General features: G+C 45.2%; 19 non-coding genes and 1 pseudogene across 19 annotated transcripts; all 20 read left to right on the top strand.

Moving 5' to 3' along the window:
* Positions 1-494: 494 nt before the first annotated feature.
* LOC141231610 (U2 spliceosomal RNA) lies at positions 495-685 on the top strand. The gene has a single exon (XR_012297924.1). It is a non-coding gene; the product is annotated as a U2 spliceosomal RNA (small nuclear RNA).
* A 1,115-nt stretch (positions 686-1,800) lies between these two features.
* LOC141231609 (U2 spliceosomal RNA) lies at positions 1,801-1,991 on the top strand. Its single transcript, XR_012297923.1, has one exon. It is a non-coding gene; the product is annotated as a U2 spliceosomal RNA (small nuclear RNA).
* Positions 1,992-3,112: 1,121 nt separating this feature from the next.
* On the top strand, positions 3,113-3,303 carry LOC141231776 (U2 spliceosomal RNA). Its single transcript, XR_012298085.1, has one exon. It is a non-coding gene; the product is annotated as a U2 spliceosomal RNA (small nuclear RNA).
* Positions 3,304-4,418: 1,115 nt separating this feature from the next.
* On the top strand, positions 4,419-4,609 carry LOC141231608 (U2 spliceosomal RNA). The gene has a single exon (XR_012297922.1). It is a non-coding gene; the product is annotated as a U2 spliceosomal RNA (small nuclear RNA).
* Positions 4,610-5,724: 1,115 nt separating this feature from the next.
* Positions 5,725-5,915, top strand: LOC141231607 (U2 spliceosomal RNA). The gene has a single exon (XR_012297921.1). It is a non-coding gene; the product is annotated as a U2 spliceosomal RNA (small nuclear RNA).
* Positions 5,916-7,031: 1,116 nt separating this feature from the next.
* On the top strand, positions 7,032-7,222 carry LOC141231606 (U2 spliceosomal RNA). Its single transcript, XR_012297920.1, has one exon. It is a non-coding gene; the product is annotated as a U2 spliceosomal RNA (small nuclear RNA).
* Positions 7,223-8,337: 1,115 nt separating this feature from the next.
* Positions 8,338-8,528, top strand: LOC141231605 (U2 spliceosomal RNA). Its single transcript, XR_012297919.1, has one exon. It is a non-coding gene; the product is annotated as a U2 spliceosomal RNA (small nuclear RNA).
* A 1,121-nt stretch (positions 8,529-9,649) lies between these two features.
* On the top strand, positions 9,650-9,840 carry LOC141231775 (U2 spliceosomal RNA). Its single transcript, XR_012298084.1, has one exon. It is a non-coding gene; the product is annotated as a U2 spliceosomal RNA (small nuclear RNA).
* A 1,115-nt stretch (positions 9,841-10,955) lies between these two features.
* On the top strand, positions 10,956-11,146 carry LOC141231604 (U2 spliceosomal RNA). The gene has a single exon (XR_012297918.1). It is a non-coding gene; the product is annotated as a U2 spliceosomal RNA (small nuclear RNA).
* A 1,112-nt stretch (positions 11,147-12,258) lies between these two features.
* Positions 12,259-12,350, top strand: LOC141231887 (U2 spliceosomal RNA; annotated as a pseudogene).
* Positions 12,351-13,144: 794 nt separating this feature from the next.
* Positions 13,145-13,329, top strand: LOC141231838 (U2 spliceosomal RNA). The gene has a single exon (XR_012298140.1). It is a non-coding gene; the product is annotated as a U2 spliceosomal RNA (small nuclear RNA).
* A 1,115-nt stretch (positions 13,330-14,444) lies between these two features.
* On the top strand, positions 14,445-14,635 carry LOC141231603 (U2 spliceosomal RNA). Its single transcript, XR_012297917.1, has one exon. It is a non-coding gene; the product is annotated as a U2 spliceosomal RNA (small nuclear RNA).
* A 1,118-nt stretch (positions 14,636-15,753) lies between these two features.
* LOC141231602 (U2 spliceosomal RNA) lies at positions 15,754-15,944 on the top strand. Its single transcript, XR_012297916.1, has one exon. It is a non-coding gene; the product is annotated as a U2 spliceosomal RNA (small nuclear RNA).
* A 1,115-nt stretch (positions 15,945-17,059) lies between these two features.
* Positions 17,060-17,250, top strand: LOC141231601 (U2 spliceosomal RNA). Its single transcript, XR_012297915.1, has one exon. It is a non-coding gene; the product is annotated as a U2 spliceosomal RNA (small nuclear RNA).
* A 1,115-nt stretch (positions 17,251-18,365) lies between these two features.
* On the top strand, positions 18,366-18,556 carry LOC141231599 (U2 spliceosomal RNA). The gene has a single exon (XR_012297913.1). It is a non-coding gene; the product is annotated as a U2 spliceosomal RNA (small nuclear RNA).
* A 1,115-nt stretch (positions 18,557-19,671) lies between these two features.
* Positions 19,672-19,862, top strand: LOC141231598 (U2 spliceosomal RNA). The gene has a single exon (XR_012297912.1). It is a non-coding gene; the product is annotated as a U2 spliceosomal RNA (small nuclear RNA).
* Positions 19,863-20,977: 1,115 nt separating this feature from the next.
* On the top strand, positions 20,978-21,168 carry LOC141231597 (U2 spliceosomal RNA). The gene has a single exon (XR_012297911.1). It is a non-coding gene; the product is annotated as a U2 spliceosomal RNA (small nuclear RNA).
* A 1,115-nt stretch (positions 21,169-22,283) lies between these two features.
* Positions 22,284-22,474, top strand: LOC141231596 (U2 spliceosomal RNA). Its single transcript, XR_012297910.1, has one exon. It is a non-coding gene; the product is annotated as a U2 spliceosomal RNA (small nuclear RNA).
* Positions 22,475-23,589: 1,115 nt separating this feature from the next.
* LOC141231595 (U2 spliceosomal RNA) lies at positions 23,590-23,780 on the top strand. The gene has a single exon (XR_012297909.1). It is a non-coding gene; the product is annotated as a U2 spliceosomal RNA (small nuclear RNA).
* Positions 23,781-24,895: 1,115 nt separating this feature from the next.
* LOC141231594 (U2 spliceosomal RNA) lies at positions 24,896-25,086 on the top strand. Its single transcript, XR_012297908.1, has one exon. It is a non-coding gene; the product is annotated as a U2 spliceosomal RNA (small nuclear RNA).
* The last annotated feature ends 432 nt before the right edge of the window (positions 25,087-25,518 follow it).

Below are 25,518 nucleotides of genomic sequence, written 5' to 3'. Positions count from 1 at the left end.
TGAGCTTCTCAGCGACATTCAGCCAGCCAGGTATCCTGCCTGCAGTAGATGGAATGTGGCAATGGAACGCTGGCTGCGCGTGTCATAATAGGCTCTGAGCCTTTATATACCTGTGCACAGCAGCAGCCACCTTCAGTCTGCTGCTGGACAGCCAGCAGCAGCAGCAGCAGGAGAGGTATGTAATCAGGAGCCCTCCTGCTAAGGGTAGACAGCTGCTCGTTCCACCCCACCCCCCGCCTTAATTGGTTCTCCTCCCTTCCAACGGTGTTGAGGCGGGTGGGAACAGCAGGGGGTGAAGGTGCTGTGTTTAAAGAGGTGGAGTTATGCAGATCTAAAACGCGTGGATTGCAGCAGCAGCAAGCCGAAAAGTGCAGGCATGTAAGGGATCTAGAGGTTGACAACATGTCTTCTTAACGGGAGTCCAGGAGCTCATCTCCACAAATGGACTTTTCAGGATCCTTGGGTGGCTCCGTAGTTTGAAACCAATTCTGGTTATCGCTTCTCGGCCTTTTGGCTAAGATCAAGTGTAGTATCTGTTCTTATCAGTTTAATATCTGATACGTCCCCTATCTGGGGACCATATATTAAATGGATTTTTAGAACAGGGAGATGGAAAAAGAGCTTGCTCTGTCCACTCCACGCATTGACCTGGTATTGCAGTATCTCCAGGACCGGTGCACCCCTTCTTTAATGCAGTTTCTAAAATCAGAAAGAATTGAATTCAATGTTTTTTGTTCATTTTGCTTGTTTGTCGGATTTTGGGATGGACTCTTTGGCTTTGCTTTTCTTCTCCTCATTGGATTTTTCATGTTCAAAGTTGCAGAAGCCAGATTACAAGCTCATTTTGGTTCAACTTCAGCAACTGTGCATTGCATTGCCATGTAATGTGATGCAATGCTATCTTTCTAGCTCTCCCTTTTTACTTCCTTTTGGATAAACAGACATATTAGGCAAGCATTTTGGAGCTTTCACCTAAATAACTACAGGTGGTGAGATAAGCTGCACAATATAATTGACCTTTCAGTATATTGTTGCACACACACCATCTATTTAGCAAATGCCCTTGTTATCAACAGCAGCCTTTTAAACTCACCTGAGCTAACAGGTATGTGCGCTGGTTACTCTGCTGCGCTTAAAATTTCTTTTTTGGTTTGCTACAATGCCTTTTCTGAAACGTTGTCTCCTTCTGCTGGAACACTGACTTCTTTCATTTAATGCCTGCAGACTATAAAAGAGAACCCAACCCAAAAAGTTTGGTTGATTAGTCTGTGGCATTCTGTTAAACTGTTGCTTATGGCGGTCTCTGTGAGCTTCTCAGCGACATTCAGCCAGCCAGGTATCCTGCCTGCAGTAGATGGAATGTGGCAATGGAACGCTGGCTGCGCGTGTCATAATAGGCTCTGAGCCTTTATATACCTGTGCACAGCAGCAGCCACCTTCAGTCTGCTGCTGGACAGCCAGCAGCAGCAGCAGCAGGAGAGGTATGTAATCAGGAGCCCTCCTGCTAAGGGTAGACAGCTGCTCGTTCCACCCCACCCCCCGCCTTAATTGGTTCTCCTCCCTTCCAACGGTGTTGAGGCGGGTGGGAACAGCAGGGGGTGAAGGTGCTGTGTTTAAAGAGGTGGAGTTATGCAGATCTAAAACGCGTGGATTGCAGCAGCAGCAAGCCGAAAAGTGCAGGCATGTAAGGGATCTAGAGGTTGACAACATGTCTTCTTAACGGGAGTCCAGGAGCTCATCTCCACAAATGGACTTTTCAGGATCCTTGGGTGGCTCCGTAGTTTGAAACCAATTCTGGTTATCGCTTCTCGGCCTTTTGGCTAAGATCAAGTGTAGTATCTGTTCTTATCAGTTTAATATCTGATACGTCCCCTATCTGGGGACCATATATTAAATGGATTTTTAGAACAGGGAGATGGAAAAAGAGCTTGCTCTGTCCACTCCACGCATTGACCTGGTATTGCAGTATCTCCAGGACCGGTGCACCCCTTCTTTAATGCAGTTTCTAAAATCAGAAAGAATTGAATTCAATGTTTTTTGTTCATTTTGCTTGTTTGTCGGATTTTGGGATGGACTCTTTGGCTTTGCTTTTCTTCTCCTCATTGGATTTTTCATGTTCAAAGTTGCAGAAGCCAGATTACAAGCTCATTTTGGTTCAACTTCAGCAACTGTGCATTGCATTGCCATGTAATGTGATGCAATGCTATCTTTCTAGCTCTCCCTTTTTACTTCCTTTTGGATAAACAGACATATTAGGCAAGCATTTTGGAGCTTTCACCTAAATAACTACAGGTGGTGAGATAAGCTGCACAATATAATTGACCTTTCAGTATATTGTTGCACACACACCATCTATTTAGCAAATGCCCTTGTTATCAACAGCAGCCTTTTAAACTCACCTGAGCTAACAGGTATGTGCGCTGGTTACTCTGCTGCGCTTAAAATTTCTTTTTTGGTTTGCTACAATGCCTTTTCTGAAACGTTGTCTCCTTCTGCTGGAACACTGACTTCTTTCATTTAATGCCTGCAGACTATAAAAGAGAACCCAACCCAAAAAGTTTGGTTGATTAGTCTGTGGCATTCTGTTAAACTGTTGCTTATGGCGGTCTCTGTGAGCTTCTCAGCGACATTCAGCCAGCCAGGTATCCTGCCTGCAGTAGATGGAATGTGGCAATGGAACGCTGGCTGCGCGTGTCATAATAGGCTCTGAGCCTTTATATACCTCTGCACAGCAGCAGCCACCTTCAGTCTGCTGCTGGACAGCCAGCAGCAGCAGCAGCAGCAGCAGGAGAGGTATGTAATCAGGAGCCCTCCTGCTAAGGGTAGACAGCTGCTCGTTCCACCCCACCCCCCGCCTTAATTGGTTCTCCTCCCTTCCAACGGTGTTGAGGCGGGTGGGAACAGCAGGGGGTGAAGGTGCTGTGTTTAAAGAGGTGGAGTTATGCAGATCTAAAACGCGTGGATTGCAGCAGCAGCAAGCCGAAAAGTGCAGGCATGTAAGGGATCTAGAGGTTGACAACATGTCTTCTTAACGGGAGTCCAGGAGCTCATCTCCACAAATGGACTTTTCAGGATCCTTGGGTGGCTCCGTAGTTTGAAACCAATTCTGGTTATCGCTTCTTGGCCTTTTGGCTAAGATCAAGTGTAGTATCTGTTCTTATCAGTTTAATATCTGAAACGTCCCCTATCTGGGGACCATATATTAAATGGATTTTTAGAACAGGGAGATGGAAAAAGAGCTTGCTCTGTCCACTCCACGCATTGACCTGGTATTGCAGTATCTCCAGGACCGGTGCACCCCTTCTTTAATGCAGTTTCTAAAATCAGAAAGAATTGAATTCAATGTTTTTTGTTCATTTTGCTTGTTTGTCGGATTTTGGGATGGACTCTTTGGCTTTGCTTTTCTTCTCCTCATTGAATTTTTCATGTTCAAAGTTGCAGAAGCCAGATTACAAGCTCATTTTGGTTCAACTTCAGCAACTGTGCATTGCATTGCCATGTAATGTGATGCAATGCTATCTTTCTAGCTCTCCCTTTTTACTTCCTTTTGGATAAACAGACATATTAGGCAAGCATTTTGGAGCTTTCACCTAAATAACTACAGGTGGTGAGATAAGCTGCACAATATAATTGACCTTTCAGTATATTGTTGCACACACACCATCTATTTAGCAAATGCCCTTGTTATCAACAGCAGCCTTTTAAACTCACCTGAGCTAACAGGTATGTGCGCTGGTTACTCTGCTGCGCTTAAAATTTCTTTTTTGGTTTGCTACAATGCCTTTTCTGAAACGTTGTCTCCTTCTGCTGGAACACTGACTTCTTTCATTTAATGCCTGCAGACTATAAAAGAGAACCCAACCCAAAAAGTTTGGTTGATTAGTCTGTGGCATTCTGTTAAACTGTTGCTTATGGCGGTCTCTGTGAGCTTCTCAGCGACATTCAGCCAGCCAGGTATCCTGCCTGCAGTAGATGGAATGTGGCAATGGAACGCTGGCTGCGCGTGTCATAATAGGCTCTGAGCCTTTATATACCTGTGCACAGCAGCAGCCACCTTCAGTCTGCTGCTGGACAGCCAGCAGCAGCAGCAGCAGGAGAGGTATGTAATCAGGAGCCCTCCTGCTAAGGGTAGACAGCTGCTCGTTCCACCCCACCCCCCGCCTTAATTGGTTCTCCTCCCTTCCAACGGTGTTGAGGCGGGTGGGAACAGCAGGGGGTGAAGGTGCTGTGTTTAAAGAGGTGGAGTTATGCAGATCTAAAACGCGTGGATTGCAGCAGCAGCAAGCCGAAAAGTGCAGGCATGTAAGGGATCTAGAGGTTGACAACATGTCTTCTTAACGGGAGTCCAGGAGCTCATCTCCACAAATGGACTTTTCAGGATCCTTGGGTGGCTCCGTAGTTTGAAACCAATTCTGGTTATCGCTTCTCGGCCTTTTGGCTAAGATCAAGTGTAGTATCTGTTCTTATCAGTTTAATATCTGATACGTCCCCTATCTGGGGACCATATATTAAATGGATTTTTAGAACAGGGAGATGGAAAAAGAGCTTGCTCTGTCCACTCCACGCATTGACCTGGTATTGCAGTATCTCCAGGACCGGTGCACCCCTTCTTTAATGCAGTTTCTAAAATCAGAAAGAATTGAATTCAATGTTTTTTGTTCATTTTGCTTGTTTGTCGGATTTTGGGATGGACTCTTTGGCTTTGCTTTTCTTCTCCTCATTGGATTTTTCATGTTCAAAGTTGCAGAAGCCAGATTACAAGCTCATTTTGGTTCAACTTCAGCAACTGTGCATTGCATTGCCATGTAATGTGATGCAATGCTATCTTTCTAGCTCTCCCTTTTTACTTCCTTTTGGATAAACAGACATATTAGGCAAGCATTTTGGAGCTTTCACCTAAATAACTACAGGTGGTGAGATAAGCTGCACAATATAATTGACCTTTCAGTATATTGTTGCACACACACCATCTATTTAGCAAATGCCCTTGTTATCAACAGCAGCCTTTTAAACTCACCTGAGCTAACAGGTATGTGCGCTGGTTACTCTGCTGCGCTTAAAATTTCTTTTTTGGTTTGCTACAATGCCTTTTCTGAAACGTTGTCTCCTTCTGCTGGAACACTGACTTCTTTCATTTAATGCCTGCAGACTATAAAAGAGAACCCAACCCAAAAAGTTTGGTTGATTAGTCTGTGGCATTCTGTTAAACTGTTGCTTATGGCGGTCTCTGTGAGCTTCTCAGCGACATTCAGCCAGCCAGGTATCCTGCCTGCAGTAGATGGAATGTGGCAATGGAACGCTGGCTGCGCGTGTCATAATAGGCTCTGAGCCTTTATATACCTGTGCACAGCAGCAGCCACCTTCAGTCTGCTGCTGGACAGCCAGCAGCAGCAGCAGCAGGAGAGGTATGTAATCAGGAGCCCTCCTGCTAAGGGTAGACAGCTGCTCGTTCCACCCCACCCCCCGCCTTAATTGGTTCTCCTCCCTTCCAACGGTGTTGAGGCGGGTGGGAACAGCAGGGGGTGAAGGTGCTGTGTTTAAAGAGGTGGAGTTATGCAGATCTAAAACGCGTGGATTGCAGCAGCAGCAAGCCGAAAAGTGCAGGCATGTAAGGGATCTAGAGGTTGACAACATGTCTTCTTAACGGGAGTCCAGGAGCTCATCTCCACAAATGGACTTTTCAGGATCCTTGGGTGGCTCCGTAGTTTGAAACCAATTCTGGTTATCGCTTCTCGGCCTTTTGGCTAAGATCAAGTGTAGTATCTGTTCTTATCAGTTTAATATCTGATACGTCCCCTATCTGGGGACCATATATTAAATGGATTTTTAGAACAGGGAGATGGAAAAAGAGCTTGCTCTGTCCACTCCACGCATTGACCTGGTATTGCAGTATCTCCAGGACCGGTGCACCCCTTCTTTAATGCAGTTTCTAAAATCAGAAAGAATTGAATTCAATGTTTTTTTGTTCATTTTGCTTGTTTGTCGGATTTTGGGATGGACTCTTTGGCTTTGCTTTTCTTCTCCTCATTGGATTTTTCATGTTCAAAGTTGCAGAAGCCAGATTACAAGCTCATTTTGGTTCAACTTCAGCAACTGTGCATTGCATTGCCATGTAATGTGATGCAATGCTATCTTTCTAGCTCTCCCTTTTTACTTCCTTTTGGATAAACAGACATATTAGGCAAGCATTTTGGAGCTTTCACCTAAATAACTACAGGTGGTGAGATAAGCTGCACAATATAATTGACCTTTCAGTATATTGTTGCACACACACCATCTATTTAGCAAATGCCCTTGTTATCAACAGCAGCCTTTTAAACTCACCTGAGCTAACAGGTATGTGCGCTGGTTACTCTGCTGCGCTTAAAATTTCTTTTTTGGTTTGCTACAATGCCTTTTCTGAAACGTTGTCTCCTTCTGCTGGAACACTGACTTCTTTCATTTAATGCCTGCAGACTATAAAAGAGAACCCAACCCAAAAAGTTTGGTTGATTAGTCTGTGGCATTCTGTTAAACTGTTGCTTATGGCGGTCTCTGTGAGCTTCTCAGCGACATTCAGCCAGCCAGGTATCCTGCCTGCAGTAGATGGAATGTGGCAATGGAACGCTGGCTGCGCGTGTCATAATAGGCTCTGAGCCTTTATATACCTGTGCACAGCAGCAGCCACCTTCAGTCTGCTGCTGGACAGCCAGCAGCAGCAGCAGCAGGAGAGGTATGTAATCAGGAGCCCTCCTGCTAAGGGTAGACAGCTGCTCGTTCCACCCCACCCCCCGCCTTAATTGGTTCTCCTCCCTTCCAACGGTGTTGAGGCGGGTGGGAACAGCAGGGGGTGAAGGTGCTGTGTTTAAAGAGGTGGAGTTATGCAGATCTAAAACGCGTGGATTGCAGCAGCAGCAAGCCGAAAAGTGCAGGCATGTAAGGGATCTAGAGGTTGACAACATGTCTTCTTAACGGGAGTCCAGGAGCTCATCTCCACAAATGGACTTTTCAGGATCCTTGGGTGGCTCCGTAGTTTGAAACCAATTCTGGTTATCGCTTCTCGGCCTTTTGGCTAAGATCAAGTGTAGTATCTGTTCTTATCAGTTTAATATCTGATACGTCCCCTATCTGGGGACCATATATTAAATGGATTTTTAGAACAGGGAGATGGAAAAAGAGCTTGCTCTGTCCACTCCACGCATTGACCTGGTATTGCAGTATCTCCAGGACCGGTGCACCCCTTCTTTAATGCAGTTTCTAAAATCAGAAAGAATTGAATTCAATGTTTTTTGTTCATTTTGCTTGTTTGTCGGATTTTGGGATGGACTCTTTGGCTTTGCTTTTCTTCTCCTCATTGGATTTTTCATGTTCAAAGTTGCAGAAGCCAGATTACAAGCTCATTTTGGTTCAACTTCAGCAACTGTGCATTGCATTGCCATGTAATGTGATGCAATGCTATCTTTCTAGCTCTCCCTTTTTACTTCCTTTTGGATAAACAGACATATTAGGCAAGCATTTTGGAGCTTTCACCTAAATAACTACAGGTGGTGAGATAAGCTGCACAATATAATTGACCTTTCAGTATATTGTTGCACACACACCATCTATTTAGCAAATGCCCTTGTTATCAACAGCAGCCTTTTAAACTCACCTGAGCTAACAGGTATGTGCGCTGGTTACTCTGCTGCGCTTAAAATTTCTTTTTTGGTTTGCTACAATGCCTTTTCTGAAACGTTGTCTCCTTCTGCTGGAACACTGACTTCTTTCATTTAATGCCTGCAGACTATAAAAGAGAACCCAACCCAAAAAGTTTGGTTGATTAGTCTGTGGCATTCTGTTAAACTGTTGCTTATGGCGGTCTCTGTGAGCTTCTCAGCGACATTCAGCCAGCCAGGTATCCTGCCTGCAGTAGATGGAATGTGGCAATGGAACGCTGGCTGCGCGTGTCATAATAGGCTCTGAGCCTTTATATACCTGTGCACAGCAGCAGCCACCTTCAGTCTGCTGCTGGACAGCCAGCAGCAGCAGCAGCAGGAGAGGTATGTAATCAGGAGCCCTCCTGCTAAGGGTAGACAGCTGCTCGTTCCACCCCACCCCCCGCCTTAATTGGTTCTCCTCCCTTCCAACGGTGTTGAGGCGGGTGGGAACAGCAGGGGGTGAAGGTGCTGTGTTTAAAGAGGTGGAGTTATGCAGATCTAAAACGCGTGGATTGCAGCAGCAGCAAGCCGAAAAGTGCAGGCATGTAAGGGATCTAGAGGTTGACAACATGTCTTCTTAACGGGAGTCCAGGAGCTCATCTCCACAAATGGACTTTTCAGGATCCTTGGGTGGCTCCGTAGTTTGAAACCAATTCTGGTTATCGCTTCTCGGCCTTTTGGCTAAGATCAAGTGTAGTATCTGTTCTTATCAGTTTAATATCTGATACGTCCCCTATCTGGGGACCATATATTAAATGGATTTTTAGAACAGGGAGATGGAAAAAGAGCTTGCTCTGTCCACTCCACGCATTGACCTGGTATTGCAGTATCTCCAGGACCGGTGCACCCCTTCTTTAATGCAGTTTCTAAAATCAGAAAGAATTGAATTCAATGTTTTTTGTTCATTTTGCTTGTTTGTCGGATTTTGGGATGGACTCTTTGGCTTTGCTTTTCTTCTCCTCATTGGATTTTTCATGTTCAAAGTTGCAGAAGCCAGATTACAAGCTCATTTTGGTTCAACTTCAGCAACTGTGCATTGCATTGCCATGTAATGTGATGCAATGCTATCTTTCTAGCTCTCCCTTTTTACTTCCTTTTGGATAAACAGACATATTAGGCAAGCATTTTGGAGCTTTCACCTAAATAACTACAGGTGGTGAGATAAGCTGCACAATATAATTGACCTTTCAGTATATTGTTGCACACACACCATCTATTTAGCAAATGCCCTTGTTATCAACAGCAGCCTTTTAAACTCACCTGAGCTAACAGGTATGTGCGCTGGTTACTCTGCTGCGCTTAAAATTTCTTTTTTGGTTTGCTACAATGCCTTTTCTGAAACGTTGTCTCCTTCTGCTGGAACACTGACTTCTTTCATTTAATGCCTGCAGACTATAAAAGAGAACCCAACCCAAAAAGTTTGGTTGATTAGTCTGTGGCATTCTGTTAAACTGTTGCTTATGGCGGTCTCTGTGAGCTTCTCAGCGACATTCAGCCAGCCAGGTATCCTGCCTGCAGTAGATGGAATGTGGCAATGGAACGCTGGCTGCGCGTGTCATAATAGGCTCTGAGCCTTTATATACCTGTGCACAGCAGCAGCCACCTTCAGTCTGCTGCTGGACAGCCAGCAGCAGCAGCAGCAGCAGCAGGAGAGGTATGTAATCAGGAGCCCTCCTGCTAAGGGTAGACAGCTGCTCGTTCCACCCCACCCCCCGCCTTAATTGGTTCTCCTCCCTTCCAACGGTGTTGAGGCGGGTGGGAACAGCAGGGGGTGAAGGTGCTGTGTTTAAAGAGGTGGAGTTATGCAGATCTAAAACGCGTGGATTGCAGCAGCAGCAAGCCGAAAAGTGCAGGCATGTAAGGGATCTAGAGGTTGACAACATGTCTTCTTAACGGGAGTCCAGGAGCTCATCTCCACAAATGGACTTTTCAGGATCCTTGGGTGGCTCCGTAGTTTGAAACCAATTCTGGTTATCGCTTCTTGGCCTTTTGGCTAAGATCAAGTGTAGTATCTGTTCTTATCAGTTTAATATCTGAAACGTCCCCTATCTGGGGACCATATATTAAATGGATTTTTAGAACAGGGAGATGGAAAAAGAGCTTGCTCTGTCCACTCCACGCATTGACCTGGTATTGCAGTATCTCCAGGACCGGTGCACCCCTTCTTTAATGCAGTTTCTAAAATCAGAAAGAATTGAATTCAATGTTTTTTGTTCATTTTGCTTGTTTGTCGGATTTTGGGATGGACTCTTTGGCTTTGCTTTTCTTCTCCTCATTGAATTTTTCATGTTCAAAGTTGCAGAAGCCAGATTACAAGCTCATTTTGGTTCAACTTCAGCAACTGTGCATTGCATTGCCATGTAATGTGATGCAATGCTATCTTTCTAGCTCTCCCTTTTTACTTCCTTTTGGATAAACAGACATATTAGGCAAGCATTTTGGAGCTTTCACCTAAATAACTACAGGTGGTGAGATAAGCTGCACAATATAATTGACCTTTCAGTATATTGTTGCACACACACCATCTATTTAGCAAATGCCCTTGTTATCAACAGCAGCCTTTTAAACTCACCTGAGCTAACAGGTATGTGCGCTGGTTACTCTGCTGCGCTTAAAATTTCTTTTTTGGTTTGCTACAATGCCTTTTCTGAAACGTTGTCTCCTTCTGCTGGAACACTGACTTCTTTCATTTAATGCCTGCAGACTATAAAAGAGAACCCAACCCAAAAAGTTTGGTTGATTAGTCTGTGGCATTCTGTTAAACTGTTGCTTATGGCGGTCTCTGTGAGCTTCTCAGCGACATTCAGCCAGCCAGGTATCCTGCCTGCAGTAGATGGAATGTGGCAATGGAACGCTGGCTGCGCGTGTCATAATAGGCTCTGAGCCTTTATATACCTGTGCACAGCAGCAGCCACCTTCAGTCTGCTGCTGGACAGCCAGCAGCAGCAGCAGCAGGAGAGGTATGTAATCAGGAGCCCTCCTGCTAAGGGTAGACAGCTGCTCGTTCCACCCCACCCCCCGCCTTAATTGGTTCTCCTCCCTTCCAACGGTGTTGAGGCGGGTGGGAACAGCAGGGGGTGAAGGTGCTGTGTTTAAAGAGGTGGAGTTATGCAGATCTAAAACGCGTGGATTGCAGCAGCAGCAAGCCGAAAAGTGCAGGCATGTAAGGGATCTAGAGGTTGACAACATGTCTTCTTAACGGGAGTCCAGGAGCTCATCTCCACAAATGGACTTTTCAGGATCCTTGGGTGGCTCCGTAGTTTGAAACCAATTCTGGTTATCGCTTCTCGGCCTTTTGGCTAAGATCAAGTGTAGTATCTGTTCTTATCAGTTTAATATCTGATACGTCCCCTATCTGGGGACCATATATTAAATGGATTTTTAGAACAGGGAGATGGAAAAAGAGCTTGCTCTGTCCACTCCACGCATTGACCTGGTATTGCAGTATCTCCAGGACCGGTGCACCCCTTCTTTAATGCAGTTTCTAAAATCAGAAAGAATTGAATTCAATGTTTTTTGTTCATTTTGCTTGTTTGTCGGATTTTGGGATGGACTCTTTGGCTTTGCTTTTCTTCTCCTCATTGGATTTTTCATGTTCAAAGTTGCAGAAGCCAGATTACAAGCTCATTTTGGTTCAACTTCAGCAACTGTGCATTGCATTGCCATGTAATGTGATGCAATGCTATCTTTCTAGCTCTCCCTTTTTACTTCCTTTTGGATAAACAGACATATTAGGCAAGCATTTTGGAGCTTTCACCTAAATAACTACAGGTGGTGAGATAAGCTGCACAATATAATTGACCTTTCAGTATATTGTTGCACACACACCATCTATTTAGCAAATGCCCTTGTTATCAACAGCAGCCTTTTAAACTCACCTGAGCTAACAGGTATGTGCGCTGGTTACTCTGCTGCGCTTAAAATTTCTTTTTTGGTTTGCTACAATGCCTTTTCTGAAACGTTGTCTCCTTCTGCTGGAACACTGACTTCTTTCATTTAATGCCTGCAGACTATAAAAGAGAACCCAACCCAAAAAGTTTGGTTGATTAGTCTGTGGCATTCTGTTAAACTGTTGCTTATGGCGGTCTCTGTGAGCTTCTCAGCGACATTCAGCCAGCCAGGTATCCTGCCTGCAGTAGATGGAATGTGGCAATGGAACGCTGGCTGCGCGTGTCATAATAGGCTCTGAGCCTTTATATACCTGTGCACAGCAGCCACCTTCAGTCTGCTGCTGGACAGCCAGCAGCAGCAGCAGCAGGAGAGGTATGTAATCAGGAGCCCTCCTGCTAAGGGTAGACAGCTGCTCGTTCCACCCCACCCCCCGCCTTAATTGGTTCTCCTCCCTTCCAACGGTGTTGAGGCGGGTGGGAACAGCAGGGGGTGAAGGTGCTGTGTTTAAAGAGGTGGAGTTATGCAGATCTAAAACGCGTGGATTGCAGCAGCAGCAAGCCGAAAAGTGCAGGCATGTAAGGGATCTAGAGGTTGACAACATGTCTTCTTAACGGGAGTCCAGGAGCTCATCTCCACAAATGGACTTTTCAGGATCCTTGGGTGGCTCCGTAGTTTGAAACCAATTCTGGTTATCGCTTCTCGGCCTTTTGGCTAAGATCAAGTGTAGTATCTTTCGAAAAGGCGGTTTTGGATGTTGGCCGCCCTAGTAGATTGATACATTATGCACACTGGGGTTTAGGCGCTTGTTAGTACGCCAGGTGGCTAATATAGTCATCTGGTGGAAAGCATGGCCCCCCAGGATCGACGCCATTGGGCCGGGGAAGATCGAAAGCCCGAAGTGTGAAGTGCCCCAGGAGTGGTGACCCTGGGGTGCCTTAACTCACTGGGATTGGGAACCCCACTTGAGTTTATAGCACATTTGCACTAGCACTTCAATATTTCTTTCTTCACACACACCCTTATTCCGGGCCTTCTGGCCTTAGGATGGGGAATTTTTCAATTCCCGGTCGAAGGTCCGGGCAGTATTATACTGTGAAACCTTCACTATTTATTTAATTTTTTTTTGTCACTGTGTGTCCACTTTTTCACGTGTGTCCACGTCCTTACTAGGATTTTGTCGGGATGCGGTTCCCTTACGGGTTCCTCTCTTGGCAGGTCTAGGGGGGGAGTGTGTGGCCATCAGGTTCCGCTCCCCCCTGAACCCCACTGGCTCTCCTCTTTCGGGAGGAGAGCGTTGTTGGCTCCCCTCTTCCGGGAGGGGAGCACAGTCTTTGGCTACCAGTGCCTTGCTCGGGTGAGAACTCGGGCAGGTATTGGGGGTAAGATTGGGTCGCCTCTGGCTCCGGCTGGAGGTGGCTATTTGTCCCTGTTCCTCGCTGTGGCCTTCTGGCTCGGAGGGACGGGGAATGGTTTGGGGGACCCTTCTCCTTTTGGAGAGGGTTTCAAGAAGACCAGCATCCTAGTGCACTTTTTTTTGTGGCACTTGTCACTTTTTTAAGCGCACTCGGGTTTTGTACACGAATTCGGGCTTTCGATAAAAAAAAAAAAATCTGTTCTTATCAGTTTAATATCTGATACGTCCCCTATCTGGGGACCATATATTAAATGGATTTTTAGAACAGGGAGATGGAAAAAGAGCTTGCTCTGTCCACTCCACGCATTGACCTGGTATTGCAGTATCTCCAGGACCGGTGCACCCCTTCTTTAATGCAGTTTCTAAAATCAGAAAGAATTGAATTCAATGTTTTTTGTTCATTTTGCTTGTTTGTCGGATTTTGGGATGGACTCTTTGGCTTTGCTTTTCTTCTCCTCATTGGATTTTTCATGTTCAAAGTTGCAGAAGCCAGATTACAAGCTCATTTTGGTTCAACTTCAGCAACTGTGCATTGCATTGCCATGTAATGTGATGCAATGCTATCTTTCTAGCTCTCCCTTTTTACTTCCTTTTGGATAAACAGACATATTAGGCAAGCATTTTGGAGCTTTCACCTAAATAACTACAGGTGGTGAGATAAGCTGCACAATATAATTGACCTTTCAGTATATTGTTGCACACACACCATCTATTTAGCAAATGCCCTTGTTATCAACAGCAGCCTTTTAAACTCACCTGAGCTAACAGGTATGTGCGCTGGTTACTCTGCTGCGCTTAAAATTTCTTTTTTGGTTTGCTACAATGCCTTTTCTGAAACGTTGTCTCCTTCTGCTGGAACACTGACTTCTTTCATTTAATGCCTGCAGACTATAAAAGAGAACCCAACCCAAAAAGTTTGGTTGATTAGTCTGTGGCATTCTGTTAAACTGTTGCTTATGGCGGTCTCTGTGAGCTTCTCAGCGACATTCAGCCAGCCAGGTATCCTGCCTGCAGTAGATGGAATGTGGCAATGGAACGCTGGCTGCGCGTGTCATAATAGGCTCTGAGCCTTTATATACCTGTGCACAGCAGCAGCCACCTTCAGTCTGCTGCTGGACAGCCAGCAGCAGCAGCAGCAGGAGAGGTATGTAATCAGGAGCCCTCCTGCTAAGGGTAGACAGCTGCTCGTTCCACCCCACCCCCCGCCTTAATTGGTTCTCCTCCCTTCCAACGGTGTTGAGGCGGGTGGGAACAGCAGGGGGTGAAGGTGCTGTGTTTAAAGAGGTGGAGTTATGCAGATCTAAAACGCGTGGATTGCAGCAGCAGCAAGCCGAAAAGTGCAGGCATGTAAGGGATCTAGAGGTTGACAACATGTCTTCTTAACGGGAGTCCAGGAGCTCATCTCCACAAATGGACTTTTCAGGATCCTTGGGTGGCTCCGTAGTTTGAAACCAATTCTGGTTATCGCTTCTCGGCCTTTTGGCTAAGATCAAGTGTAGTATCTGTTCTTATCAGTTTAATATCTGATACGTCCCCTATCTGGGGACCATATATTAAATGGATTTTTAGAACAGGGAGATGGAAAAAGAGCTTGCTCTGTCCACTCCACGCATTGACCTGGTATTGCAGTATCTCCAGGACCGGTGCACCCCTTCTTTAATGCAGTTTCTAAAATCAGAAAGAATTGAATTCAATGTTTTTTGTTCATTTTGCTTGTTTGTCGGATTTTGGGATGGACTCTTTGGCTTTGCTTTTCTTCTCCTCATTGGATTTTTCATGTTCAAAGTTGCAGAAGCCAGATTACAAGCTCATTTTGGTTCAACTTCAGCAACTGTGCATTGCATTGCCATGTAATGTGATGCAATGCTATCTTTCTAGCTCTCCCTTTTTACTTCCTTTTGGATAAACAGACATATTAGGCAAGCATTTTGGAGCTTTCACCTAAATAACTACAGGTGGTGAGATAAGCTGCACAATATAATTGACCTTTCAGTATATTGTTGCACACACACCATCTATTTAGCAAATGCCCTTGTTATCAACAGCAGCCTTTTATACTCACCTGAGCTAACAGGTATGTGCGCTGGTTACTCTGCTGCGCTTAAAATTTCTTTTTTGGTTTGCTACAATGCCTTTTCTGAAACGTTGTCTCCTTCTGCTGGAACTCTGACTTCTTTCATTTAATGCCTGCAGACTATAAAAGAGAACCCAACCCAAAAAGTTTGGTTGATTAGTCTGTGGCATTCTGTTAAACTGTTGCTTATGGCGGTCTCTGTGAGCTTCTCAGCGACATTCAGCCAGCCAGGTATCCTGCCTGCAGTAGATGGAATGTGGCAATGGAACGCTGGCTGCGCGTGTCATAATAGGCTCTGAGCCTTTATATACCTGTGCACAGCAGCAGCCACCTTCAGTCTGCTGCTGGACAGCCAGCAGCAGCAGCAGCAGCAGGAGAGGTATGTAATCAGGAGCCCTCCTGCTAAGGGTAGACAGCTGCTCGTTCCACCCCACCCCCCGCCTTAATTGGTTCTCCTCCCTTCCAACGGTGTTGAGGCGGGTGGGAACAGCAGGGGTTGAAGGTGCTGTGTTTAAAGAGGTGGAGTTATGCAGATCTAAAACGCGTGGATTGCAGCAGCAGCAAGCCGAAAAGTGCAGGCATGTAAGGGATCTAGAGGTTGACAACATGTCTTCTTAACGGGAGTCCAGGAGCTCATCTCCACAAATGGACTTTTCAGGATCCTTGGGTGGCTCCGTAGTTTGAAACCAATTCTGGTTATCGCTTCTCGGCCTTTTGGCTAAGATCAAGTGTAGTATCTGTTCTTATCAGTTTAATATCTGATACGTCCCCTATCTGGGGACCATATATTAAATGGATTTTTAGAACAGGGAGATGGAAAAAGAGCTTGCTCTGTCCACTCCACGCATTGACCTGGTATTGCAGTATCTCCAGGACCGGTGCACCCCTTCTTTAATGCAGTTTCTAAAATCAGAAAGAATTGAATTCAATGTTTTTTGTTCATTTTGCTTGTTTGTCGGATTTTGGGATGGACTCTTTGGCTTTGCTTTTCTTCTCCTCATTGGATTTTTCATGTTCAAAGTTGCAGAAGCCAGATTACAAGCTCATTTTGGTTCAACTTCAGCAACTGTGCATTGCATTGCCATGTAATGTGATGCAATGCTATCTTTCTAGCTCTCCCTTTTTACTTCCTTTTGGATAAACAGACATATTAGGCAAGCATTTTGGAGCTTTCACCTAAATAACTACAGGTGGTGAGATAAGCTGCACAATATAATTGACCTTTCAGTATATTGTTGCACACACACCATCTATTTAGCAAATGCCCTTGTTATCAACAGCAGCCTTTTAAACTCACCTGAGCTAACAGGTATGTGCGCTGGTTACTCTGCTGCGCTTAAAATTTCTTTTTTGGTTTGCTACAATGCCTTTTCTGAAACGTTGTCTCCTTCTGCTGGAACACTGACTTCTTTCATTTAATGCCTGCAGACTATAAAAGAGAACCCAACCCAAAAAGTTTGGTTGATTAGTCTGTGGCATTCTGTTAAACTGTTGCTTATGGCGGTCTCTGTGAGCTTCTCAGCGACATTCAGCCAGCCAGGTATCCTGCCTGCAGTAGATGGAATGTGGCAATGGAACGCTGGCTGCGCGTGTCATAATAGGCTCTGAGCCTTTATATACCTGTGCACAGCAGCAGCCACCTTCAGTCTGCTGCTGGACAGCCAGCAGCAGCAGCAGCAGGAGAGGTATGTAATCAGGAGCCCTCCTGCTAAGGGTAGACAGCTGCTCGTTCCACCCCACCCCCCGCCTTAATTGGTTCTCCTCCCTTCCAACGGTGTTGAGGCGGGTGGGAACAGCAGGGGGTGAAGGTGCTGTGTTTAAAGAGGTGGAGTTATGCAGATCTAAAACGCGTGGATTGCAGCAGCAGCAAGCCGAAAAGTGCAGGCATGTAAGGGATCTAGAGGTTGACAACATGTCTTCTTAACGGGAGTCCAGGAGCTCATCTCCACAAATGGACTTTTCAGGATCCTTGGGTGGCTCCGTAGTTTGAAACCAATTCTGGTTATCGCTTCTCGGCCTTTTGGCTAAGATCAAGTGTAGTATCTGTTCTTATCAGTTTAATATCTGATACGTCCCCTATCTGGGGACCATATATTAAATGGATTTTTAGAACAGGGAGATGGAAAAAGAGCTTGCTCTGTCCACTCCACGCATTGACCTGGTATTGCAGTATCTCCAGGACCGGTGCACCCCTTCTTTAATGCAGTTTCTAAAATCAGAAAGAATTGAATTCAATGTTTTTTGTTCATTTTGCTTGTTTGTCGGATTTTGGGATGGACTCTTTGGCTTTGCTTTTCTTCTCCTCATTGGATTTTTCATGTTCAAAGTTGCAGAAGCCAGATTACAAGCTCATTTTGGTTCAACTTCAGCAACTGTGCATTGCATTGCCATGTAATGTGATGCAATGCTATCTTTCTAGCTCTCCCTTTTTACTTCCTTTTGGATAAACAGACATATTAGGCAAGCATTTTGGAGCTTTCACCTAAATAACTACAGGTGGTGAGATAAGCTGCACAATATAATTGACCTTTCAGTATATTGTTGCACACACACCATCTATTTAGCAAATGCCCTTGTTATCAACAGCAGCCTTTTAAACTCACCTGAGCTAACAGGTATGTGCGCTGGTTACTCTGCTGCGCTTAAAATTTCTTTTTTGGTTTGCTACAATGCCTTTTCTGAAACGTTGTCTCCTTCTGCTGGAACACTGACTTCTTTCATTTAATGCCTGCAGACTATAAAAGAGAACCCAACCCAAAAAGTTTGGTTGATTAGTCTGTGGCATTCTGTTAAACTGTTGCTTATGGCGGTCTCTGTGAGCTTCTCAGCGACATTCAGCCAGCCAGGTATCCTGCCTGCAGTAGATGGAATGTGGCAATGGAACGCTGGCTGCGCGTGTCATAATAGGCTCTGAGCCTTTATATACCTGTGCACAGCAGCAGCCACCTTCAGTCTGCTGCTGGACAGCCAGCAGCAGCAGCAGCAGGAGAGGTATGTAATCAGGAGCCCTCCTGCTAAGGGTAGACAGCTGCTCGTTCCACCCCACCCCCCGCCTTAATTGGTTCTCCTCCCTTCCAACGGTGTTGAGGCGGGTGGGAACAGCAGGGGGTGAAGGTGCTGTGTTTAAAGAGGTGGAGTTATGCAGATCTAAAACGCGTGGATTGCAGCAGCAGCAAGCCGAAAAGTGCAGGCATGTAAGGGATCTAGAGGTTGACAACATGTCTTCTTAACGGGAGTCCAGGAGCTCATCTCCACAAATGGACTTTTCAGGATCCTTGGGTGGCTCCGTAGTTTGAAACCAATTCTGGTTATCGCTTCTCGGCCTTTTGGCTAAGATCAAGTGTAGTATCTGTTCTTATCAGTTTAATATCTGATACGTCCCCTATCTGGGGACCATATATTAAATGGATTTTTAGAACAGGGAGATGGAAAAAGAGCTTGCTCTGTCCACTCCACGCATTGACCTGGTATTGCAGTATCTCCAGGACCGGTGCACCCCTTCTTTAATGCAGTTTCTAAAATCAGAAAGAATTGAATTCAATGTTTTTTGTTCATTTTGCTTGTTTGTCGGATTTTGGGATGGACTCTTTGGCTTTGCTTTTCTTCTCCTCATTGGATTTTTCATGTTCAAAGTTGCAGAAGCCAGATTACAAGCTCATTTTGGTTCAACTTCAGCAACTGTGCATTGCATTGCCATGTAATGTGATGCAATGCTATCTTTCTAGCTCTCCCTTTTTACTTCCTTTTGGATAAACAGACATATTAGGCAAGCATTTTGGAGCTTTCACCTAAATAACTACAGGTGGTGAGATAAGCTGCACAATATAATTGACCTTTCAGTATATTGTTGCACACACACCATCTATTTAGCAAATGCCCTTGTTATCAACAGCAGCCTTTTAAACTCACCTGAGCTAACAGGTATGTGCGCTGGTTACTCTGCTGCGCTTAAAATTTCTTTTTTGGTTTGCTACAATGCCTTTTCTGAAACGTTGTCTCCTTCTGCTGGAACACTGACTTCTTTCATTTAATGCCTGCAGACTATAAAAGAGAACCCAACCCAAAAAGTTTGGTTGATTAGTCTGTGGCATTCTGTTAAACTGTTGCTTATGGCGGTCTCTGTGAGCTTCTCAGCGACATTCAGCCAGCCAGGTATCCTGCCTGCAGTAGATGGAATGTGGCAATGGAACGCTGGCTGCGCGTGTCATAATAGGCTCTGAGCCTTTATATACCTGTGCACAGCAGCAGCCACCTTCAGTCTGCTGCTGGACAGCCAGCAGCAGCAGCAGCAGGAGAGGTATGTAATCAGGAGCCCTCCTGCTAAGGGTAGACAGCTGCTCGTTCCACCCCACCCCCCGCCTTAATTGGTTCTCCTCCCTTCCAACGGTGTTGAGGCGGGTGGGAACAGCAGGGGGTGAAGGTGCTGTGTTTAAAGAGGTGGAGTTATGCAGATCTAAAACGCGTGGATTGCAGCAGCAGCAAGCCGAAAAGTGCAGGCATGTAAGGGATCTAGAGGTTGACAACATGTCTTCTTAACGGGAGTCCAGGAGCTCATCTCCACAAATGGACTTTTCAGGATCCTTGGGTGGCTCCGTAGTTTGAAACCAATTCTGGTTATCGCTTCTCGGCCTTTTGGCTAAGATCAAGTGTAGTATCTGTTCTTATCAGTTTAATATCTGATACGTCCCCTATCTGGGGACCATATATTAAATGGATTTTTAGAACAGGGAGATGGAAAAAGAGCTTGCTCTGTCCACTCCACGCATTGACCTGGTATTGCAGTATCTCCAGGACCGGTGCACCCCTTCTTTAATGCAGTTTCTAAAATCAGAAAGAATTGAATTCAATGTTTTTTGTTCATTTTGCTTGTTTGTCGGATTTTGGGATGGACTCTTTGGCTTTGCTTTTCTTCTCCTCATTGGATTTTTCATGTTCAAAGTTGCAGAAGCCAGATTACAAGCTCATTTTGGTTCAACTTCAGCAACTGTGCATTGCATTGCCATGTAATGTGATGCAATGCTATCTTTCTAGCTCTCCCTTTTTACTTCCTTTTGGATAAACAGACATATTAGGCAAGCATTTTGGAGCTTTCACCTAAATAACTACAGGTGGTGAGATAAGCTGCACAATATAATTGACCTTTCAGTATATTGTTGCACACACACCATCTATTTAGCAAATGCCCTTGTTATCAACAGCAGCCTTTTAAACTCACCTGAGCTAACAGGTATGTGCGCTGGTTACTCTGCTGCGCTTAAAATTTCTTTTTTGGTTTGCTACAATGCCTTTTCTGAAACGTTGTCTCCTTCTGCTGGAACTCTGACTTCTTTCATTTAATGCCTGCAGACTATAAAAGAGAACCCAACCCAAAAAGTTTGGTTGATTAGTCTGTGGCATTCTGTTAAACTGTTGCTTATGGCGGTCTCTGTGAGCTTCTCAGCGACATTCAGCCAGCCAGGTATCCTGCCTGCAGTAGATGGAATGTGGCAATGGAACGCTGGCTGCGCGTGTCATAATAGGCTCTGAGCCTTTATATACCTGTGCACAGCAGCAGCCACCTTCAGTCTGCTGCTGGACAGCCAGCAGCAGCAGCAGCAGGAGAGGTATGTAATCAGGAGCCCTCCTGCTAAGGGTAGACAGCTGCTCGTTCCACCCCACCCCCCGCCTTAATTGGTTCTCCTCCCTTCCAACGGTGTTGAGGCGGGTGGGAACAGCAGGGGGTGAAGGTGCTGTGTTTAAAGAGGTGGAGTTATGCAGATCTAAAACGCGTGGATTGCAGCAGCAGCAAGCCGAAAAGTGCAGGCATGTAAGGGATCTAGAGGTTGACAACATGTCTTCTTAACGGGAGTCCAGGAGCTCATCTCCACAAATGGACTTTTCAGGATCCTTGGGTGGCTCCGTAGTTTGAAACCAATTCTGGTTATCGCTTCTCGGCCTTTTGGCTAAGATCAAGTGTAGTATCTGTTCTTATCAGTTTAATATCTGATACGTCCCCTATCTGGGGACCATATATTAAATGGATTTTTAGAACAGGGAGATGGAAAAAGAGCTTGCTCTGTCCACTCCACGCATTGACCTGGTATTGCAGTATCTCCAGGACCGGTGCACCCCTTCTTTAATGCAGTTTCTAAAATCAGAAAGAATTGAATTCAATGTTTTTTGTTCATTTTGCTTGTTTGTCGGATTTTGGGATGGACTCTTTGGCTTTGCTTTTCTTCTCCTCATTGGATTTTTCATGTTCAAAGTTGCAGAAGCCAGATTACAAGCTCATTTTGGTTCAACTTCAGCAACTGTGCATTGCATTGCCATGTAATGTGATGCAATGCTATCTTTCTAGCTCTCCCTTTTTACTTCCTTTTGGATAAACAGACATATTAGGCAAGCATTTTGGAGCTTTCACCTAAATAACTACAGGTGGTGAGATAAGCTGCACAATATAATTGACCTTTCAGTATATTGTTGCACACACACCATCTATTTAGCAAATGCCCTTGTTATCAACAGCAGCCTTTTAAACTCACCTGAGCTAACAGGTATGTGCGCTGGTTACTCTGCTGCGCTTAAAATTTCTTTTTTGGTTTGCTACAATGCCTTTTCTGAAACGTTGTCTCCTTCTGCTGGAACACTGACTTCTTTCATTTAATGCCTGCAGACTATAAAAGAGAACCCAACCCAAAAAGTTTGGTTGATTAGTCTGTGGCATTCTGTTAAACTGTTGCTTATGGCGGTCTCTGTGAGCTTCTCAGCGACATTCAGCCAGCCAGGTATCCTGCCTGCAGTAGATGGAATGTGGCAATGGAACGCTGGCTGCGCGTGTCATAATAGGCTCTGAGCCTTTATATACCTGTGCACAGCAGCAGCCACCTTCAGTCTGCTGCTGGACAGCCAGCAGCAGCAGCAGCAGGAGAGGTATGTAATCAGGAGCCCTCCTGCTAAGGGTAGACAGCTGCTCGTTCCACCCCACCCCCCGCCTTAATTGGTTCTCCTCCCTTCCAACGGTGTTGAGGCGGGTGGGAACAGCAGGGGGTGAAGGTGCTGTGTTTAAAGAGGTGGAGTTATGCAGATCTAAAACGCGTGGATTGCAGCAGCAGCAAGCCGAAAAGTGCAGGCATGTAAGGGATCTAGAGGTTGACAACATGTCTTCTTAACGGGAGTCCAGGAGCTCATCTCCACAAATGGACTTTTCAGGATCCTTGGGTGGCTCCGTAGTTTGAAACCAATTCTGGTTATCGCTTCTCGGCCTTTTGGCTAAGATCAAGTGTAGTATCTGTTCTTATCAGTTTAATATCTGATACGTCCCCTATCTGGGGACCATATATTAAATGGATTTTTAGAACAGGGAGATGGAAAAAGAGCTTGCTCTGTCCACTCCACGCATTGACCTGGTATTGCAGTATCTCCAGGACCGGTGCACCCCTTCTTTAATGCAGTTTCTAAAATCAGAAAGAATTGAATTCAATGTTTTTTGTTCATTTTGCTTGTTTGTCGGATTTTGGGATGGACTCTTTGGCTTTGCTTTTCTTCTCCTCATTGGATTTTTCATGTTCAAAGTTGCAGAAGCCAGATTACAAGCTCATTTTGGTTCAACTTCAGCAACTGTGCATTGCATTGCCATGTAATGTGATGCAATGCTATCTTTCTAGCTCTCCCTTTTTACTTCCTTTTGGATAAACAGACATATTAGGCAAGCATTTTGGAGCTTTCACCTAAATAACTACAGGTGGTGAGATAAGCTGCACAATATAATTGACCTTTCAGTATATTGTTGCACACACACCATCTATTTAGCAAATGCCCTTGTTATCAACAGCAGCCTTTTAAACTCACCTGAGCTAACAGGTATGTGCGCTGGTTACTCTGCTGCGCTTAAAATTTCTTTTTTGGTTTGCTACAATGCCTTTTCTGAAACGTTGTCTCCTTCTGCTGGAACACTGACTTCTTTCATTTAATGCCTGCAGACTATAAAAGAGAACCCAACCCAAAAAGTTTGGTTGATTAGTCTGTGGCATTCTGTTAAACTGTTGCTTATGGCGGTCTCTGTGAGCTTCTCAGCGACATTCAGCCAGCCAGGTATCCTGCCTGCAGTAGATGGAATGTGGCAATGGAACGCTGGCTGCGCGTGTCATAATAGGCTCTGAGCCTTTATATACCTGTGCACAGCAGCAGCCACCTTCAGTCTGCTGCTGGACAGCCAGCAGCAGCAGCAGCAGGAGAGGTATGTAATCAGGAGCCCTCCTGCTAAGGGTAGACAGCTGCTCGTTCCACCCCACCCCCCGCCTTAATTGGTTCTCCTCCCTTCCAACGGTGTTGAGGCGGGTGGGAACAGCAGGGGGTGAAGGTGCTGTGTTTAAAGAGGTGGAGTTATGCAGATCTAAAACGCGTGGATTGCAGCAGCAGCAAGCCGAAAAGTGCAGGCATGTAAGGGATCTAGAGGTTGACAACATGTCTTCTTAACGGGAGTCCAGGAGCTCATCTCCACAAATGGACTTTTCAGGATCCTTGGGTGGCTCCGTAGTTTGAAACCAATTCTGGTTATCGCTTCTCGGCCTTTTGGCTAAGATCAAGTGTAGTATCTGTTCTTATCAGTTTAATATCTGATACGTCCCCTATCTGGGGACCATATATTAAATGGATTTTTAGAACAGGGAGATGGAAAAAGAGCTTGCTCTGTCCACTCCACGCATTGACCTGGTATTGCAGTATCTCCAGGACCGGTGCACCCCTTCTTTAATGCAGTTTCTAAAATCAGAAAGAATTGAATTCAATGTTTTTTGTTCATTTTGCTTGTTTGTCGGATTTTGGGATGGACTCTTTGGCTTTGCTTTTCTTCTCCTCATTGGATTTTTCATGTTCAAAGTTGCAGAAGCCAGATTACAAGCTCATTTTGGTTCAACTTCAGCAACTGTGCATTGCATTGCCATGTAATGTGATGCAATGCTATCTTTCTAGCTCTCCCTTTTTACTTCCTTTTGGATAAACAGACATATTAGGCAAGCATTTTGGAGCTTTCACCTAAATAACTACAGGTGGTGAGATAAGCTGCACAATATAATTGACCTTTCAGTATATTGTTGCACACACACCATCTATTTAGCAAATGCCCTTGTTATCAACAGCAGCCTTTTAAACTCACCTGAGCTAACAGGTATGTGCGCTGGTTACTCTGCTGCGCTTAAAATTTCTTTTTTGGTTTGCTACAATGCCTTTTCTGAAACGTTGTCTCCTTCTGCTGGAACACTGACTTCTTTCATTTAATGCCTGCAGACTATAAAAGAGAACCCAACCCAAAAAGTTTGGTTGATTAGTCTGTGGCATTCTGTTAAACTGTTGCTTATGGCGGTCTCTGTGAGCTTCTCAGCGACATTCAGCCAGCCAGGTATCCTGCCTGCAGTAGATGGAATGTGGCAATGGAACGCTGGCTGCGCGTGTCATAATAGGCTCTGAGCCTTTATATACCTGTGCACAGCAGCAGCCACCTTCAGTCTGCTGCTGGACAGCCAGCAGCAGCAGCAGCAGGAGAGGTATGTAATCAGGAGCCCTCCTGCTAAGGGTAGACAGCTGCTCGTTCCACCCCACCCCCCGCCTTAATTGGTTCTCCTCCCTTCCAACGGTGTTGAGGCGGGTGGGAACAGCAGGGGGTGAAGGTGCTGTGTTTAAAGAGGTGGAGTTATGCAGATCTAAAACGCGTGGATTGCAGCAGCAGCAAGCCGAAAAGTGCAGGCATGTAAGGGATCTAAAGGTTGACAACATGTCTTCTTAACGGGAGTCCAGGAGCTCATCTCCACAAATGGACTTTTCAGGATCCTTGGGTGGCTCCGTAGTTTGAAACCAATTCTGGTTATCGCTTCTCGGCCTTTTGGCTAAGATCAAGTGTAGTATCTGTTCTTATCAGTTTAATATCTGATACGTCCCCTATCTGGGGACCATATATTAAATGGATTTTTAGAACAGGGAGATGGAAAAAGAGCTTGCTCTGTCCACTCCACGCATTGACCTGGTATTGCAGTATCTCCAGGACCGGTGCACCCCTTCTTTAATGCAGTTTCTAAAATCAGAAAGAATTGAATTCAATGTTTTTTGTTCATTTTGCTTGTTTGTCGGATTTTGGGATGGACTCTTTGGCTTTGCTTTTCTTCTCCTCATTGGATTTTTCATGTTCAAAGTTGCAGAAGCCAGATTACAAGCTCATTTTGGTTCAACTTCAGCAACTGTGCATTGCATTGCCATGTAATGTGATGCAATGCTATCTTTCTAGCTCTCCCTTTTTACTTCCTTTTGGATAAACAGACATATTAGGCAAGCATTTTGGAGCTTTCACCTAAATAACTACAGGTGGTGAGATAAGCTGCACAATATAATTGACCTTTCAGTATATTGTTGCACACACACCATCTATTTAGCAAATGCCCTTGTTATCAACAGCAGCCTTTTAAACTCACCTGAGCTAACAGGTATGTGCGCTG

Source organism: Phyllobates terribilis, unplaced genomic scaffold, assembly GCF_046119375.1.
Source record: "Phyllobates terribilis strain yellow unplaced genomic scaffold, ASM4611937v1 Scaffold_538__1_contigs__length_1162401, whole genome shotgun sequence".
In the NCBI taxonomy this organism is placed as follows: domain Eukaryota; kingdom Metazoa; phylum Chordata; class Amphibia; order Anura; family Dendrobatidae; genus Phyllobates; species Phyllobates terribilis.
Note: the sequence above shows the minus strand (reverse complement) of the source record. Positions and strands in the feature narration are given on the sequence as shown.